This window comes from Rana temporaria, chromosome 13 (genome assembly GCF_905171775.1).
Source record: "Rana temporaria chromosome 13, aRanTem1.1, whole genome shotgun sequence".
In the NCBI taxonomy this organism is placed as follows: Eukaryota; Metazoa; Chordata; class Amphibia; order Anura; family Ranidae; genus Rana; species Rana temporaria.
In genome coordinates this window covers 25318334-25337710 of record NC_053501.1, presented here as the reverse complement: position 1 = coordinate 25337710, position 19377 = coordinate 25318334, and the positions used below count along the sequence as shown (strand labels likewise).

General features: G+C 45.4%; 1 protein-coding gene across 3 annotated transcripts in view; it reads right to left on the bottom strand.

The window, feature by feature from the left end:
• FRMD6 (FERM domain containing 6) overlaps positions 1-19377 on the bottom strand; it is a 193995-nt gene that overhangs the window by 71905 nt on the left and 102713 nt on the right. The window lies entirely within an intron of this gene.

The following is a 19377-nucleotide window of genomic DNA, read 5'->3' as shown; positions in this document are numbered from 1 at the left end:
TGCTCGGCAGTATAATAAAGACGTATTGTGGGGAAAAAAAATAAAAATAAATGGGTGCATGAACCTCAAAAGTGGGGTCTCAATTTCGATAAAAAGGTCCAATCTGTCAGTTGAAGGCTTATGGTGTGTTGGATATTCTAAGAAGATTCGACAAAGTAGCTAAAAAAGTATGACGCCGCGATCGTACATTTCTGGTCAAATGCTCCGCCCAAAAGCTATAGTAGAATTCTAATGTTGTTTGACTAGTAACAATTATAATCAGTGGCGGTTCGTCCATAGAGGGCGCTGGAGCGCTGCCCCCTCTGGCTCCGCACCGCCACTGACTAATAACATAGATTCATTGCATTGCAATGTTACAAGGCTGGCCTTCTTTTATTGGTGACCCTATGGTGAAAGGGTCACATGAAGACACCTGCAAGTCAGACAAGGCATCAGATAGGTAAAACGAAGATAATTCTAACAAGCAGATCACCCTGACACATGAACAATACAAAAAAAAGATGGCTGTAGCCTTCTACTGGACATTCCATTGTAGACAGCTCAGCCTGGTGCCCTGGAGACATGCTCCTGACCACAGGGCCAGCGCTGGATACAATAGGCTAAGATTTCCAGACTTCCTGCCACCCTCTTCCACTATTAAAAGTCTCTTTCATCCATGGACATGTCATCCCACACTTATTTCACGCTCCTTCCCTTTCATTTTATGGACAGCATTGTGCCTGGGTCTTCGATAAGATGGACAGTTCTAGCTGAACTTCCACCTAGTCCTTTCTAGGGTTTGTTCCTTCAAGGTCGATTTTGCTTGCTGAATTTCAAGTCATGAAAATGCATGCATGTGGTTCATCGGACACCACACGTGCATTGAACGGATCTCCATTGTCACCCAGTTGTTTGGTTATCATCAGGGGCGGCTGGTGCTCAAAATGTTTGGGGGGTGCACAACAAACTGAACCCCCCCCCCCCCCCATCAATTGCCGCCACTGTTGCCCCATCAATTGCCGCCACTGTTGCCCCATCAATTGCCGCCACTGTTGCCCCATCAATTGCCGCCACTGTTGCCCCATCAATTGCCGCCACTGTTGCCCCATCAATTGCCGCCACTGTTGCCCCATCAATTGCCGCCACTGTTGCCCCATCAATTGCCGCCACTGTTGCCCCATCAATTGCCGCCACTGTTGCCCCATCAATTGCCTCATCAATTGCCGCCACTGTGCCCCATCAATTGCCACCCGGCACTTACCTGTCGGAGTGAGTCAGCGGCGGTCTCCTGTGCATCCTCCGTGTCTTCTTCTGTCTTCTCTCAGGTGTCCAATCACAGCGCCTGACGTTTCAGCCAATCAGGTGACCTGTAACAGACCCGGCAACCTGATTGGCTGACAGGCAGATTCAGTGTTAGAGTGAACAGCGAACTCCCAGCATGGCGCCCGCTGTTCACATTTTTGGGAGCCTAATCAGACGCTTCCAAAAAACACCCACGCTACTGTAATTCAGGTGCCCAGCACCCAAAAAGGGTCCGGACACCTGAATAGGGGGGATGTCAGCAGCGACCAAAAATAGATTCACGCATTGCATGAATCTATCTATAGTGATTAGAGCGGTGCAGGAGAGAGGTGGCGGCGCTCCTGCACCCTTTATGGACGCACAGCCACTGGATGTCATGCTTAAGCTGTAGGTTTTCCAATGAACAATCCTACAAAAATTGATACAAAACATTTGTACGAAAATTCTCAATACAGTCGGAAAAAAAAAACAAACACACACCACATGCAGTTATAAATTTGTATGAATTTTCTTGTCACTGGTCGAAAAACATTGAATTGGCCCCCATTAACAATTAGAAAGTCCATATGTTCTTAGATAAAACGTGGCCTTAAGAGGGTCAACACCAGCCAGAACAGCCATTGTCATTTTGGATGGTCGCTGTAAAAAAAAAAAAAAAAAAAAAAAAAAAAAAAAGAGAAAGAAAAAAAAAAAAAAAAAAAAACACACCATAGTGCCCATAGTTCTACTTTAAAGCTGAAAACGATGAGACAAAATCTACCCTTGCAATGGAGCCACTTCTTGCAATGCAAAGAGTTAAATGCTTATTAAAAGAGGTGCAGGTGCATTATTTGTTCAGCAGGCTCTAGTACTGTTAGCGAGAAACAACCTCAAGGCACATTAACATTTATATTTATAGGACTAGGAGAAAACTAACAAAACCCTGATTGAGACACAACTTTAAAATCAGCATTATATACTCCTACGTCTAACTGTCCAATAAATGATTTATTTTTTGTTACAGGATCCGGTACTGTCCTCAATCTCTGGGCGGCACCTCAGCGTCATGTGCAGTGCACGGCTATTAACCAAGGCAACCATGCTACCACGGCCTGAAGCTGCTTAGATAAAATGCTATCACATGGGTTGAAGGACTCCGCTTTGCCCGGAATAAGGAAAGTAACACAATGTACACCTCATTCCTGCATCCCTAGACTAAAACAAGCATTTTAAGTTCTATTAAAACATGTTATACTTGCCTGTTCTGTGCAGCGGTTTTGCACAGAGCAGCCCCAATCCTCTTCTTGGGTCCTGGCTCCTCCCTCCTGCCAAGTGCCTCCACAGCAATCAGCAATGCGATGGGGGCACCCAGGAAGGCTCGCTCTGAATGTCCATTCACACACAAAGCCGTGGCTAGGCCCCACCACCCTCTCTTTTCATTGGCTGTGATTGACAGCAGTGGGACCCACTGGCTCCCACTGCAGTCTCAGTCAATGACGAGGGAGAGTCCCCAGAGAGCCAAGATGCTTGTGCAACATCGCTGGATCACGATGGGGCTCAGGCAAGTATTCATGCATAGAATAATTGAAGATAAAAAACCTTGAGCCATGGCAATGCAGGGTGGGGGAGGGGCAAAGTAAGGGCAGATGTTATCAATTTCTCAGAGTTCTGCTTTGAATACACTATTTAGACAGACCAAAAGGGAACAAATAAGAGAAGTTCATGGTTAGGATGCACATCCACATTAAATGGCAATCTTCCATGGAAAGGTTCGATTTGTAGCTCTGAGCATACAATGTCTCTACTTCAGATGTTTTTTTGTATCCAGCCTAAAAGTTTCAAAACACAAAGTCATAAAGTTGTGCAAGCTTTCAGCCTCCCAGATGTACATAAGAAAACATTTGATTTGGATTTAAGGCACTTATGCTGCAGCGTCCTGAAAGGAAATGACTAACATTCTTATGGGGTGAAATCGTATGCTAAGGGTTTACGAATCCAGCCCGTTTCGCCCTGTGGCTAAACCCGACCGTTCATGCAGCAAACAAGGAAATGCAGAATAGAACACGTCGCAGACACTATGTCAGGTATTCAAATAAAAAAAAACCCACACACACATTATGAAAGTATTCAAGATATGAAGGGATCACATTTATCTTCCAGTTAGAAGAGAATATTGTGGCAATAATAAAGTGAAGATGTATCATGGTGCTCGAAATAAAACGCAGTCTCTACCGCCATGAAAATACAGTAAAACCCAAAACATAATTTGTTCCGAAAACATGCTTGTAATCCAAAGCATTTATATATCAAAGCAAATTTCCCATTAGAAATAATGGAAACTCAGATGATTCGTTCCACAGCCATTTATTCATAGATCCTTCAGTTTATAGTCCATATAAAAAGATTATAGCAATGTGATAGGTTGTGCAACCATAAAATGTCCATTCACAAATGGAAGCCTCCACATGGGGATTAGAAGCAAAATCCAGCAGGAGCTACAGAGTATAAAATAGAAGAGAGGCGCCTCTAAGGCCTCGTACACACGACCAGACATGTCCGATTAAGACGGTCCGCGGACCGTTTTCACCGGACATGTTTGCTGGGATCATTTGGTCTGATGTGTGTACACACCATCAGACCAAATTCCCCGCGGACAGAATACGCGGTGACGACGATGACGTGGCGACGTGCACGCACCAGGAAGTTCAATGCTTCCACGCATGCGTCGAATCACTTCGACGCATGCGTGGGATTTCGGGCCAGCGGACATGTCCGATGAGTCGTACTGACCATCGGACATGTCCGACGGACAGGCTTCCAGCGGACAAGTTTTTTAGCATGCTAAGAAACTTTTGTCCGCTGGAAACCTGTGCGCTAGGCCGGAAAACTGTCCGGTAGGCCCTACACACGGTCGGACATGTCCGCGGAAACTGGTCCGACGGACCAGTTTCAGCGGACATGTTTGGTCGTGTGTACAAGGCCTGAGTGTAGAAATAAGTTGCATAAGCAAGTCTCTGTTTTTCAAAGTGAATGAAAACTTGATCTTTAGGTGCAACCAACAAATGAGAAGGTTGGCACGCTTACCAGAAATGGTGGACTGAAATACTGTACAGCATGTGAGTCAAACAGGCAGTCGTGAGGGAGTACCTCAACAGGAGCCAGCAAAGAAAGGTTGTTTATAGGATGAGCCCCATCCGGTATTGAGGGAAAGGTTCCAACTTCAAAAGGCAGGCTCCATGTGATAGACCTCAGATGTTAAAGTGATCCATGGTGGTAGGTATATAAAAAAAAACAAAAAAAAAAACACAACCGCACATGCCCTTTGATGTTGGAACCTTTCCCTCATTAACGGATGGGGCTCATCCTCTAAACATCGACCTTTCCTTGCTGGTTCCCATTGAGGTACTCCCTCACGACTGCCTGTTGGACTCACCGGCTGTACTGTATATGCGTCTTATGATGGATTATTCCATGATGTTTAGCCGTGAACTTTGGTTTATTTTGAACAGTGTTCATTTTTTCACAGTTTGACTTATTGATACGTCATTAACTGTTTATTTCTCATATATTCATTTATACTTTGCACTTCATAGGTCCACATTCAGATACGATTTTTTTTTTTTTTCACATTTATGAAGATGGCCAAGTGCTGCATAAACACCAGGATTTACATGACTTGTGTCATATCTGGGCCAGCATCTCTGTCTAGGAAGTAGTGACACGAGATGATGCCAAAGATGGCTCCCTCCTGCCAAAGAGAAAAGCAGATGAAGGCATTGTCAGGGATACTGTGAGGTAAAAAAAAAGTCGAGTCACAGTTAAACATTACTTCGCATGCTGGCATAACACATAAATCTGATACCAAGGCCACTTTAAGGGCTTTTTGGCCCATCTCACAATAACAGCAGAGCTCTTGGTCGTCCCCCTGGAATAAATCTTCCGATCTGACAGCTCTGGCTCTTCCCCCTGCCGTCCTAAGTGGCCTTGTCAGATTAGGGTAATTCCTGCAGCCAACTGGTCTGCCCAGCAGCCTCTGGCATGTATGAAAATGATGAAGAACTCAGCAAACCAGAAAAGCTTTTCCTTAGAAAGGGACAGCTGTCCTCAGATTGACCCCCGTCAGAGTCCCAGGCATGTGATTTCCCTCCAAGAGATCAATTACCTCCGCAAATGAAATTAGGACATGGACCTAAATTCATTCAACTCGCTTTTGTGGAATCCTTCGCTACACACCTACCACATCATCACCCCCAAGCCTCTAGATGGGAAATAGCGATGCTTCTGAGCGCCAAACTTTCACATGGAATGCATATTTTTGAAGTGCATCAAAGCTTTTTTTTTTTTATGGCAATTTTTTTTTTTGTCATCTGTCTCATTCACGCTTTCCTTGATCCTCTGTAACGGGGATCACGGTTATCTGGTAAGAAGCGATTTCTTCTAAATTTGGAGGTGGATTCAGCACGATCTTTCCAATAGCGTTTGTAGACGCCACTGCACATACGGATGAACTTCATTGATTTAATTTGAGCACTGGTGGATGTTACATTGATGGACGTTATTAAAGGGACACTAAAGGCAGAATTTTTATTTATTTTTTTAAAAACAAACCTGTTATACTTACCTCCGCTGTGCAGTTTGTTTTGCACAGAGTGACCGGATCCGTGTCTTCTGAGGCCCCTCAGCGGCTGTCTAGGCTACTCCTCGCAAAAGCTTTCCACATTCATGCGAGCTCCCTCGCATGGTGGAAAGCTTTTTCGAGCGCGCTCCCGTGATACATCGGCGGCCATAGCCGCCGACTATCACTCGGCCCAGCCCCCCGGCGCGCCGCGTCATCCGCTGTGATTGACAGCAGCGTCAGCCAATGGCTGCGTTGCTATCAATCCGCCCAGCCTAGCCAATTAACGGCCAGGCTGGGAACCGAACATGATGACACGCACGCAACCGGGTACTTTCAAATAGCGAGATAAGTCAAACGGGGGCTCAGGGGGGGGGGGGGGTGGGCGGTGCTGTCAGATGTTTTTTAGGATGCATTAAGGTAAAAAAAAACTTTTACCTTTACAACCCCTTTAATTTGTTGAACACTGGTGGACTTTATTAATATGTTTTAGTATTCATATGATCTTTTTCTGTTTTTTGTCATCTGTGTCCCAATAGGGAGATTTTTTTGCTGCTTTCTGTCCTATAGACACAAGTACAGAATTGAGAAATAATCCCCCCTTAGACAAAACCATTGGCCATTTCTTTTTGCCCTCCGTGTCCCATTGGGGACCTACTCTTCCATAGATACAACAGAAGATTATGGCCCACAACTCTAGATGGAAACAGGGATGCTTTCGAAAACCAAACTTATGTAGAACGCATATACTTAAAGTGCGCCAAAACTTTTTTTATTTGGGATTAAATAAGGAAGGGTCAAAATCATTTCTCTTCCCTTGCAGCTAGCAGCGGTGCAAATGACATTGGCAGGAATGTCACACTGTGTGTGAGGTCATTTGTACCGATTCTAGTTGCCCATGCAAATGTTGCCTTAGGGCAGGGGTATCCAAACTTTCTAAACAGTGGGCCAGTTTACCGTTCTTTAGACTTTAAGGGGGGCCGAACTGTGGCCATTGGGAGTAGAAAAGGTACCAACATTAGCAATGACATCATTTGAGTCAATGGGAAGATTCATGCACCATCATTGGTGTCATTGGGCCCCCTTGTTGGTGTCATTGGGAGGAATTGTGCCCCATCTGTGGCGTCATTGAACCCAATTGTTGATGGTAATGGGTCATTGGGAGGAATTGTGCCCCATCATTGGTGTCACTGGGAGGAATTGTGCCTCTTCAGTTAGTGGAGTGGGAAATTAGACACCATTGTTGATATCAGGAAATGAAATGGTGCCCCAGGGGCCAGATAAAAGCAGTGAAAAAGGGCCGCATCTGGCCCCCAGGCTGCAGTTTGGAGACCGCTGCTCTATAGGGATCCTTTGATAAAATGTTTTGAACATCTGGAATGAATAGGATTTGTATATGGATTTATGTGATGTAAGCCGTAGGGTGGAATTACATTTTAATGGGATATTGTTACCAGTGTTTTAACAATATTTTTGGGTAATGAACACACACACACACACGTCTAGGATTTATTTTTTATTTATAGTAGATTGGATGAGAGGAATTAGAAAAAAATAGTTTTTTCTTCTAAATTTTATCTTTTTGTTTATAGTGCAAAAAATGAAGAGCACAGAGGTGATCAAATGCCACCAAAAGAGAGCTCTATTTGTGGGGGGGGGGGGGGGGGGACAATTTTATTTGGGTACAACCGCGCAATTGTCAGTTAAAGCAACACAGAGTCGTATCCTAAAAAATAGCCTGGTCAGGAAGGGGGAGTGTAACCTTCCGGAGGCTGAAAGTGGTTGTAAACACTTTTTGCTACAGGCAAGCCTATAATAAGGCTTACCTGTAGCTACCCTGAATATCGCCTAAATCTTAACTGTTTAGGCGATATCCCGTCCGTGCCGTTGCTTTCATTGAGTGTTCTGTTGCTGGCGGCTCCCGCGGAGGAGTGACGTCATTGCGGCTTCAGCCAATCACAGCGCCGGAGTCACGATACCCATAAGTAACTCTGGGACGACATGTCGCTGGCCGGTGCTGTGTCTGGCACTGCAGCAGGGGCTTCGATCCCAGGTGAATATTACATAATGAGCTAGTATGCTATGCAAGTGAAATCGCATCTCAAATCGAACCAAATCGTACCCAGTGTGAACCCGGGCAATGGAAAACGTTTCTAAAAACCATCATTTGTGATTTTTGCTGCCTCAGTCTGTAAGCGTCGCCTCTCCTCCTTACCCTTCTAAGCTGAAATCCAACATATTGCAACAATAACATACCGATCCTGTAATTACTAAGACGGAAAATGTACAGACTCAGCTAGAGTGTAATTACCCAGCAACGACCGAGTCCAAACCGCTGGATTTTAACTGCTTTTGGGCTATCAGACGTTACATACATGCAAACTCCTGCAATTTCCTAATTTAACAGAACTAGAAAAATAAAAAGGAGGGAGACATTTATAAAACTCAGCACAGCATATGTGCTCAGCTGTATGTTAGAAAGAAATACACATGTCAGAAAGCCAACATGCTTTAAAAAGGTCACAATATACAGCAACACCATCTTTTCAGAAAAACGCCACATTCATTAATAAAGTCATCCTTAATTAAGCAGCCAGTGACTTTTCCTGAGCTGAAATTATGTCACCAGTCTGCTGCAGGAATAAAAAAGCATTTCCTCAGTCTCTTCTCCCCCAATGATCAGACTGCAACATTGTAACAAGTCCCAGGGTAGGACACATGATCTAGAGGGGGAGAGTAAGAGCCGGTTCACACACGGGCTGCACGACTTTGGGGGCGACTCGGCAAGGCGATCTCAAGACGACTTGAGAGGCAACTTGAAAAATGACTTCTGTATTGAAGTCAATGCAAGTCGCCCAGAGTCGCCCCCAAAGTCGTACAGGAACCATTTTCTAAGTCGGAGCGACTTGCGATGCTCCTATTAGAACGGTTCCATTGAATAGAGTGGACCGCGACTTGTCAGGCGGCTGAGTCGCCTGACAGGTCGCCCCTGTGTGAACCGGCTCTTAGGTGTGGCATCTGAAGATTGGTTTTGGGGACATGATCTAGAGGGGGGAGAGTTATGCCTAGTACACTGGTACGGGTTTCCCGGTGGACTTTTTACCGCAGAGAAAACCAAGAACCTGCTCAGTTACTCCCCCCCCCCCCCTTACACACAAACAGGCTTCCCGACAGGAAAACTGCCATGAGAGCTTTGGTCAGGAAACCTGGCCGTGTGTATGCTGTATGCTCCACCGCAGTCTTATCCCATAGGAAAACTGCCGGCCTAAAAAAAAAACGCTGGAAATCCCGACAAGGAAAAATAAATAGAGAGCTGGTTCCCCCCCCGGCAGTTTTCCTGTCGGGAAAACTGCGATGAAGCATACAAACGGGCAGGATTCCCAGCCAAAAGCTCCCATGGCAGTTTTTCAGGAAACCCGTACATGTGTACAAGGCATTAGGCTTGGGGGACAGGATCTAGAGGGGGGGGTGAAGAGTTAGATTTGAGGGGCATACTCTAGAGGGGGGAAGCTGGATTTGGAGGACATAATCTAGGAGGGGAGAGTTAGGTTTAGAGGACACGTTATATAGGGAAATAGTTGTTTGGGGTAAAGTTGGATGGCTCATGGACAAACTTTAAAGCAGCGCTCCACCCTATTTTGCCTATGTTACCGATAATCCCCTATTGGATATATAGATTTTTTTTGTGCGTTTCAAATACCTTTTCATGATACATCAGGGCTGCACTTCCTGTTCCAACCGCCTAGGCAATGATGTCATTGGGCAGTTCCCATTGACTCCTGGAATACCGGCATCATCTATCCCAGGAGTATTCTGCAAGTCTAAGTCGACTGCTCTTGCCTTCTGGATTGCCATTTGATTGACAGAACAACGGGGCGAGAACTTCTGCCGACACTGCCATGGCAACCTAAAATGAACAAACTGCGCCGCGCAGTGCCATTACTGCTCAGGCATGAGATCGGGAGGTACATGCTGGTTAGTCAGCTGCAAATAATACCCACGAGTGTGCTTCGGATGCCCACATCCTCGATGGCCTGTCTACTTCTGAGAGTATGTAAAACATTATTGACTTAAAGTGGAGGTTCAACCTAAAACAATTATCTAACATTACATCCAGCATACTGCCGACATGAACAGTATGCTGGTATTTTTTTTTCTCCGTACATACCGTTATATTGTCATCCCCCCCCCCCCCGGCTTCCGGGTTCTGATTCCCGCGGGACTGGGCGTTCCTATTCAGGAGGTAGATGATCGACGTCTGGTGAAAAACTTCCCAAGGCGCATAAGGCGCGTCACCAGTTTTCCGTAAATAGCCGACCTGCCTATGTTAGGTAGATTGTCTATGTTGGGACCATGTTGGTCGTGAGAGACCTGGTGTTGTGCCATGGTACTCTCCTTTTTCAATGTTTGTATGTCTTGTTTGCAAATATTTCAATAAAAAAAAAAAAAAATAGCCAACCTGCGAGTCGGCTCTATATGGCGCCTGCGCAGTTAGCTCTACACGGCGGGCGCAGGCACCGTATAGAGTCGACTCGCAGGTCGGCCATTTACGGAAAACTGGTGACGTGCCTTATGCGCCTTGGGAAGTTTTTCACCAGACGTCAATCATCTACCTCCTGAATAGGAACGCCCAGTCCCGCGGGAATCAGAACCCGGAAGGAAAATGACAATATAACGGTATGTACGGAGAAGAAGAAAAGTATGCTGGTATTTTTTATTTTATGTCGGCAGTATGCTGGATGTGATGTTAGATAATTGTTTTAGGGTGAACCTCCACTTTAAATGTAACAAGCATGAAGACAGTCCTAACAGTACCCAGATATTAATGTAGAAGTTATAACAATCACGGGGGGGAAGCCTTTTTTGTTTAAAGAAAAATAAGATTATAGGGACTGGAGCTTCGCTTTAAACCTGACAGAGGCTCTTAACACATCCCGACGCCATTCAAAAATAAAATGTTTAGCTGGACAAAAACTGATATGAACAGTTTTATGTACTGTGTAAAGTGTCAGCATTATATAAATATGAGTAATTGTTAGCCTCCTCATGGTTTGTCCCTTCAGATCTGGTTGTTGCACGATTATCTGCAGGAATTTAGGCAATGTTAAACGGTCAGTCGCAACAAAATGCCAGCACACCGCCAGTGTCTGCATGGTGCAGTTATAAACAGTAATGTCCCTCAGTGCCAAGTGCCATTCCACTGGTGGCGGGTTTCTCTATAACAGGCTGCAAGTTATTCACTTAATTAGATCAGGAGACACGTAACCTAGACACAAGCTTTTTCCGTAAGGCGAAATGTCATCTAGAAAGTACGTCTTCCCCCAAGAACTACAGAGAAGCATATTGATTTGGCCAGTCTCATCAACTGGTTTGTAAATTACCTATGCATTATCACTGCACTTAACAGTTAAAAAATAAAATAAAAAGCCTACCATAAGATCTCTGCAAAAGATTTTTGCCAATTGTTTCCGAAATGGGCAGTACTTTCAAGGATGATATTTTAAATATAGGTTGAGCTTGTCTCATTAGAGGCTCCATCGTCGAGATCTCCCTGCCATACCTTCCGACTCTGCTCCTATACATTTAAGAGATTTGGGTGTTCCGAACCACCTTTGTGGGTTTCCCTTTTCGTTCTACAAAACATAAAATAAAGACAACCCAGCTGGCATGGTGGGAACCCCTATAATAAGACACACCAGGAGTGTAGGGACAGGAATGGCGAACATATAGGGCAGGGGTGTCAAACTCAATTTCATCATGGGCTGCATCAGCATTATGATGGTTTTCAAAAGGCCAGTTTTATCTGTAAGATGTCCAGTGCATCCCCTCCCCTTACATTACATTACATGTCAAGAGCCACCCCACCATCAGAAGTTGAGTGTCCCACTCTCCCGTACTTCACAGTGCACCCCTTTCATTATGCTGCTGCAGGGAAGAAGCTGGATGCATTGCTTGAAAGCAGAAAGTAAGGGTCTGGAGTAGGACCAGAGGAGGGCTGAGGCTTTCCTGCAGCTGCAGGAGAGGTGTGACGGCCACATGAAATGGCCTGGAGGGCTGGACTCAGCTTGCGGGGCTTGTGTTTGAGACCTGTGATATAGGGTTTCCAAGAGATAAAAGCAACCATCAATTCTGGGTAGACTGAACCTTTAAAAATTTCCTTCCAAGTGACATTTTCTTTTTTTTTTAAAAGAAGTTTAGGTTTTAGTTTTTTTTTTTTAGAAATCATACTTATCTAGGCAGATGCAGCTATATGGCTGAGAACTGAGTGATCAAAGACCACTGATTGCTCAGTTCTTAGTACTCCCCCACACACTCACTGGAGCGCTGGGCTGCGGGAGAGCCTGGCTCAGGCTTTCAAAGGCTCGCTGAGAGGCTGAGCCAGGTGTAGGTCAAGGTTCCTTGGTGGATCCCGACCATATGGTCACGATCTTTCCCTAGCCTGGACCGACTCTGTAACATCAGCCAACAGTGGCCTTTAGACCGCTGTCTGCTGAAAACAGGTCACAGGAGTGCAGAATGAACTGCACTCCTGTGATCCACAGGAGAAGTACAGCGAAACGAGCTTTGGCTGTACTTTGAATCCAGATAATATTTTGCCATTTCTTTGGGCTTGTTCTCTCTTAACTCAAACACGACCCAACTGTTACGAGTTTTAGAGAAAATGGCAACCAATCACACTCAGGACGCCGATTCACGGTTACCAAAACTGAACCAGATGGCTTCAGCTCTGTGAGACGACCACAGGAGGAGAGGTCCCTCAAACGTGTTTTGTCCCCTAGTGAGCCTAATCGTTGAGGTGAAAATGGGTCTAAGGCACTACTCCTGTGGGTGGAGACATCTCACATCATCTTGTTCATTTTTGGTCCCAGTGAGTCGGCGTCCTAAGTACGACTGGTTGCCGTTTTTCTGTAACATATTGTAGCCCGACAAGCTGCTTTATACGCACCAGTTCATTACAGGCCATGTTGGCTGAGATCAGTGATAGGAGCATTAGAGCGGTACTTTATGTTTGCACACTGCCGTGACACAAATCTGTTCAATTTCTTCCAAAAAAAAAAAAAACTTAAAGTGTATGACAGAACTACAAGGGATATTTGCACAGAGCCGGCGACAATGACTTGTTTGGCTCTGATCACTATGACAATCTCACAGTCACCTTGACACATCTCCAAACCCAAAATCTGGGGTTAATTAGCGGAGCATTATTAGTAGAGGAAATTGATGGCTTGCTGCTAACTGCATGCACGCAATTTCACAGTTACCAATGTTTCCAAGTCGTCAGGAACACATTACTGCAGAGCCGTTATACAAATGTACCCAAAATCAGCCGTGGATCAGGTAGCTTAGACCCTTAATATTAGAATGTGTGTGCAAAGCAGGGTCGTCTTTAAGGCAGGGCAAAAGGGGCAGCTGCCCTGGGCCCTGTCATTGTTGTGGGGCCCAAAGCAGCTGCCTCATATTTGCCAACTATCCTAATTTAAATTCCCTTTTCCCTTGAAGTTTTGGTCCTGTGCTGTGTCCCGCTATCTCAGTGCTGCCCAGCTCTGCCCTATTGTTGTGTACAGGTGACTCACCTGCAGACCCTGTGATTACATGTAAATAACCATCCTTCATATACAAATAATAGGAGCATTAAAGTGGGAGTTCACCCGAATTTTTTTTAACATTAGATTGATGCTCATTTTGTGAAGGGGAATCGGGTAGTTTTTTTTAAATCGAAGCAGTACTTACCGTTTTAGAGAGCGATCTTCTCCGCCGCTTCCGGGTATGGTCTTCGGGACTGGGCGTTCCTATTTGATTGACAGGCTTCCGACAGTCGCATACATCGCGTCACGAGTAGCCGAGCGTCGGTGCGGCTCTATACGGCGCCTGCGCACCGACGTTCGGCTACTTTCGGAAAATCGTGACGCGATGTATGCGACCGTCGGAAGCCAGTCAGTCAATCAAGTAGGAACGCCCAGTCCCGCAGCCCATACCCGAAAGCGGCGGAGAAGATCTATCTCTAAAACGGTAAGTACTGCTTTGATTGTAAAAAAAAAAAAAAAACACCCGATTCCCCTTGACAAAACGAGACTCAATCTAATGTTAAAAAAAAAAAAAAAAAAAAAAAAGGTTTTTGGGTGAACCTCCACTTTAATATGTAAATAGTGGCAGCATTCATATGCATATCATGCCCCTCTGCAGCGAGGAGATGATGTGCTGTAACCTCTAGCAACCAATCAGTGAGCAGTATTACTGTACAGTAATCTCTAGCAACCAATCAACAAGCAGAAATCATGAGCTGTAACCTCCAGCAACTAATCAGTGAGCCGTAATGTGTGCTGTAACCTCTAGAAACCAGTCAGTAAGTGGTAATGATAGGCAACCTCTGGCAACCAATCGCTGCCTGATCCGATACAGTAAACTGATTTTAAGTCTAGCTGATGATATTTATTGTATGTCTAAGAGCAGGTGGAGAGCAAACTTGCATGCCCCCCAATATTTTTTTTGCCCAGGGTCCAATCAATATTAAAGACAGCTCCGGCGCAAAGATCCAATCAAAGCACAATCATTGGATGAGCAGTTGGAAATCTTAATTTGTCCCTCATCAGACTAGGACTCTACTGTGTGTGCGCAATCATTGAACGAGCGCTTGATTGGTGTCGTCAAATGAACTTGTTCCTCATCATACAAGGACTTGACCGAGTGTGCGTAAAGATCCGATCAAAGCACTGTTACTGGACAAACTGTTGATCGACATATGCAGAAATTTAAATTTGTTCTTTATCGGACTAGGTCTTGGCCATGTGTGCGTAAAGATGGGATCAAAGCACAACCATTCATGAGCTATTGCTTTGGTATAGTTGGAAATTTGTTCCCCATCGGACTAGGACTGCACTTTGTTTGCTCAAACATCCATTCAAATCACAATCACTTGATGAACGGTTGATTGGCATAGATGGAAATTTGAATTTGTTCCTAATGGAGAGACTAGGAATTGACCAAGCGCAATGATCACATCAGATCACAATCATTAGCCATTGATTGGTGCAGTTGGAAATTTTTAATTTGTTCCTCATTAGACTAGGATGCCACTGTGTGTGCGCGCAAAGATCCAATCAAAGCACAGTCATTGGATGATCTGTTGATTGGTGCAGTCAGAAATTTTAATTCATTCCTCATTAGATTAGGACAGTACATGGAAATGTCTACAGAGAATTTCCAATTGTTTAGTGCAATCGTTTGCTTGAGGAGACTGAGGCAAGAACATTTTAATAGCATCTAGAGGGTTTTTTCTTACATGGGGCAACTGTCTCTCTTCAGAAGATCACTGTACCACGCTATCACGCCATCATACGTAGAACCATTCTATCCATTTTGGATAGAATAAGAGAGGGTTATAACCCCTGTCAATTGTTTTGCCATCTGTGTCCAATTGTAGAGATTTTCCTTCATTTCCTGTCCCATAGCCAAAAGAGGAAGTGAGGAGAAATATTTCCAAAGTGAGGGAATCCCTGATTGGGGTGGAGAGACAGCCTACCTCCAATGCAGATACCTTGACAAAACTACCATTTTAATCCTCAACAGTGGCCTCCAAACTGTGGCCCACAGACCAGATGCAGCCTATGAGCTGCATCTGCATCTTTATCTGGTTCTTGGGGACATATTCTTACCACACTGATACAAGGCACCATCCCATCCACTGACACCAACGATGGGACACCATCCCTTCCACCGACACCAACGATGGGACACCATCCCTTCCACCGACACCAACGATGGGACACCATCCCTTCCACCGACACCAACGATGGGACACCATCCCTTCCACCGACACCAACAATGGGACACCATCCCTTCCACCGACACCAACAATGGGACACCATCCCTTCCACCGACACCAACAATGGGACACCATCCCTTCCACCGACACCAACAATGGGACACCATCCCTTCCACCGACACCAACAATGGGACACCATCCCTTCCACCGACACCAACAATGGGACACCATCCCTTCCACCGACACCAACAATGGGACACCATCCCTTCCACCGACACCAACAATGGGACACCATCCCTTCCACCGACACCAACAATGGCACACCATCCCTTCCACCGACACCAACAATGGGACACCATCCCTTCCACCGACACCAACAATGGGACACCATCCCTTCCACCGACACCAACAATGGGACACCATCCCTTCCACCGACACCAACAATGGCACACCATCCCTTCCACCGACACCAACAATGGCACACCATCCCTTCCACCAACAATGGGACACCATCCCTTCCACCAACAATGGGACACCATCCCTTCCACCAACAATGGCACACCATCCCTTCCACCAACAATGGCACACCATCCCTTCCACCGACACCAACAATGGCACACCATCCCTTCCACCGACACCAACAATGGCACACCATCCCTTCCACCAACAATGGGACACCATCCCTTCCACCGACACCAACAATGGCACACCGTCCCTTCCACCAACAATGGCACACCATCCCTTCCACTGACACCAACAATGGGACACCATCCATTCCACTGACACCAACGATGGAAAACCATTCCTTTCACTGAAACCAATGATGGAACTCTATTCTTTTTACTAAGACCAATATTGGTACATGATTCCTCCCACTGGACACCAACCCAACGATGAGCCCCAATTCCTCCTCCTACTGACCGCAGGTGCCATATAATTTATTTAGTCCCACTGACCACCAAGACTGAAACCTTGTCTACGCCCGTTGTTGCTGGGCATTTATTAATCCTAGTGGTCAAAGTCCAGCCCATCAGAAGTCTGAAGAACCATAAACTGGCCCGTTGTTTAGAAAGTTTGGAGACCTCTACTCTACATCAAAAAGGACAACCATAAGGCCCCAGAGCTTCTACTTAATTTTCTCCAAATTGCATGCAATTATGAGATTGGAAACACGTGTCTGGGTTTGGGGGTTCCCCACTCACACACATGGACCTTGTGCTGCCTTGTAGGCATGCATTACAATACATTATAAAGAGATGGTTAGTAAATGGTAATTTCTGCCTGTAATTGGGCACCTTAACCTGGTCATTGTCCATACTTTCTCTCTTAGAGGGTAATGTATACATCTATAAAATGTTTAAGAACTTAAACTCTAGACTTCAATTGCCAGTAGATGAGCATTCCTAAATACAGTGCTTTAGCAGGCTGCCCTCTTGCCTTGCTGTGCTGGTGTCCCAGGTGAAGAATGAAAATCGAACATTACCGTTTAGGATCATACCTTTCCCTTAGGTCTATGACCCCAAAATGTACCACGGAGTATAAGCTTTCAGCAAAAAAATAAAAAGGGACCCAACATGCAGGGAAATTATAAATTCTTTATGCGTTTCTGTACATCCACCCCATCTCCCCAACCCCAAAACATATCATTGGGTTTATCAACGCTTACTGAAACATATATAAAAAAGAAACACAACCTGCAAGGATAGGATATTCTTTCCATACATCCACTCCATCTCCCCACAACCCCAAATGCACCATTGGGTTAATAGCCTTTACCCCCTAAAGAATACAAATAAGGGGACACAACCTGTAAGGAAATCAGATCCCCCCCCATTTTTCCGTACATCCACCCCATCTCATCCCAACCCCAAAACTTACCATTTGGTTTGTAAGGGCTACTGTTAGATAAATTGAGGGGGGCCCTGTGATATCTTTTTTTTTTTTACATTTTAAACAGCCCTGTTGGAGGCCTTTGGTGAAATATAAGGGGTCTAAACAGACCCATGATGTCCCCCTTTTTAGACAGGGAAAGGGACGGAGTACAGAGATTCCCTAGTCTTTTTCTCTGCAACCTCAGCTGCCCTGAACTGTGAATCAACGGGAAGCACTCTGAGGCTTCCTGTTCACTCAAAACTGATGAATGGACACAGTGAGTGATCTGTACCAATCTTTCACTATATTTATTCAGCAAATGAAGGGGCTGCTAAATAGAACATATTTAACCCCCCCATTCTCCACCCTGAAACATTCCCCTATGTGTCCTCAGCAGCTGCTGGTGGGAGATGAGGAGGGCAAGGGGACAGGGGCACACAGGGAGGCCCAGTCAACAGTGGGGTAGGGATGCAGACATCTTCCAAAAAATTTAATAAACCAGCAACCGTTGCCCCCCCTTTGAACCAATGGGGCCCGGGCCCAGTACAGGAGGACTGGCTGTAATACCTTATCAGCAGCTCTGGTGTTTAATACCTTTTACCCCCAAAAAAATATAAAAAGGAGGGGGGGGGGGGGGGGGGAACACAACCTGCAAGAATATGATTTGTTCCTTTGCTATCTCTATACATCCACCCCATCTCCCCCCAACCCAATTATGTATCAAGTGGTCAGCTTTTACCCAAAAATTATATAAAAATCATGTTTTCATGCATCCACCCCCATCTCTCTACAACCCTAATGGTACCAAGTGGGTGATCAGCTTTTACCCCAAAATATATATATATATATATAAAAAAGGAGGAACACAACCTGCAAGGCTATGATATGTTCTTTTCATGTTTCCATACATCCACCCCCATCTCTCCCCAACCCAAATATGTACCAAATGATTTATCAGCTTCTATCGCACCCCCCAAACCCCAAAAATGTTCCACTGGGTCAACTTTTTCCCCCCAAAAAATATTAAAAAGCGATATAACCTGCAAGCAAATATGTTCTTTCCATACATCCACCCCATCATGTGCCATCGTGTTAATGAGCTTTAAACTAAAAAAAGAAACCTTCATAGAAACTTTGGGCTAGATCCACATAGCGAGTACGCCGGCGTATCTACTGATACGCCGGCGTACTTTCAAATTACCCGCGTCGTATCTTTAGTTTGAATCCTCAAACCAAGATACGACGGCTTCTGGGTTCGATCCGACAGGCGTACGGCTTCGTACGCCTTCGGAACATAGGTGCAATACTTTGGCGCCCGCTGGGTGGAGTTCGCGTCGTTTTCCGCGTCAGGTATGCAAATTTGCTTTTTCCCCGACGATCCACGAACGTATGCGCGGCCGTCGCATTCTCTTACGTCGTCTCTAGTCGGCTTTTTCCGGCGTATAGTTAAAGCTGCTATTTTGCGGCGTATAGATAGACTTGCCATGTTAAGTATGGCCGTCGTTCCCCGCGTCGAAACTCGTTTTTTTTATTTTTTTGCGGAAGTCATCCGTGAATAGGGATGGACGTAAGTCACGTCTAAGTTCAAAAAATGACGTAGTTGCGACGTCATTTCGCGCAAAGCACAAAATTTCTAAACGGAGCATGCGCAGTTCAATCGGCGCGGGGACGCGCTTCATTTAAATGAACCACGCCCCCTAACCGCCAATTTGAATTCCGCCGCCAGAAATACACTACGCCGCCGTAACTTACGGCGTGAAATCTTTGAGGATTTGAAAGTAAGCCAGGTAAGGTACGGCGGCGTAGCGTATCTCTGATACGCGGCGCAAGTGTAAATGTATGTGGATCTGGCCCTGTATGCTTTTCC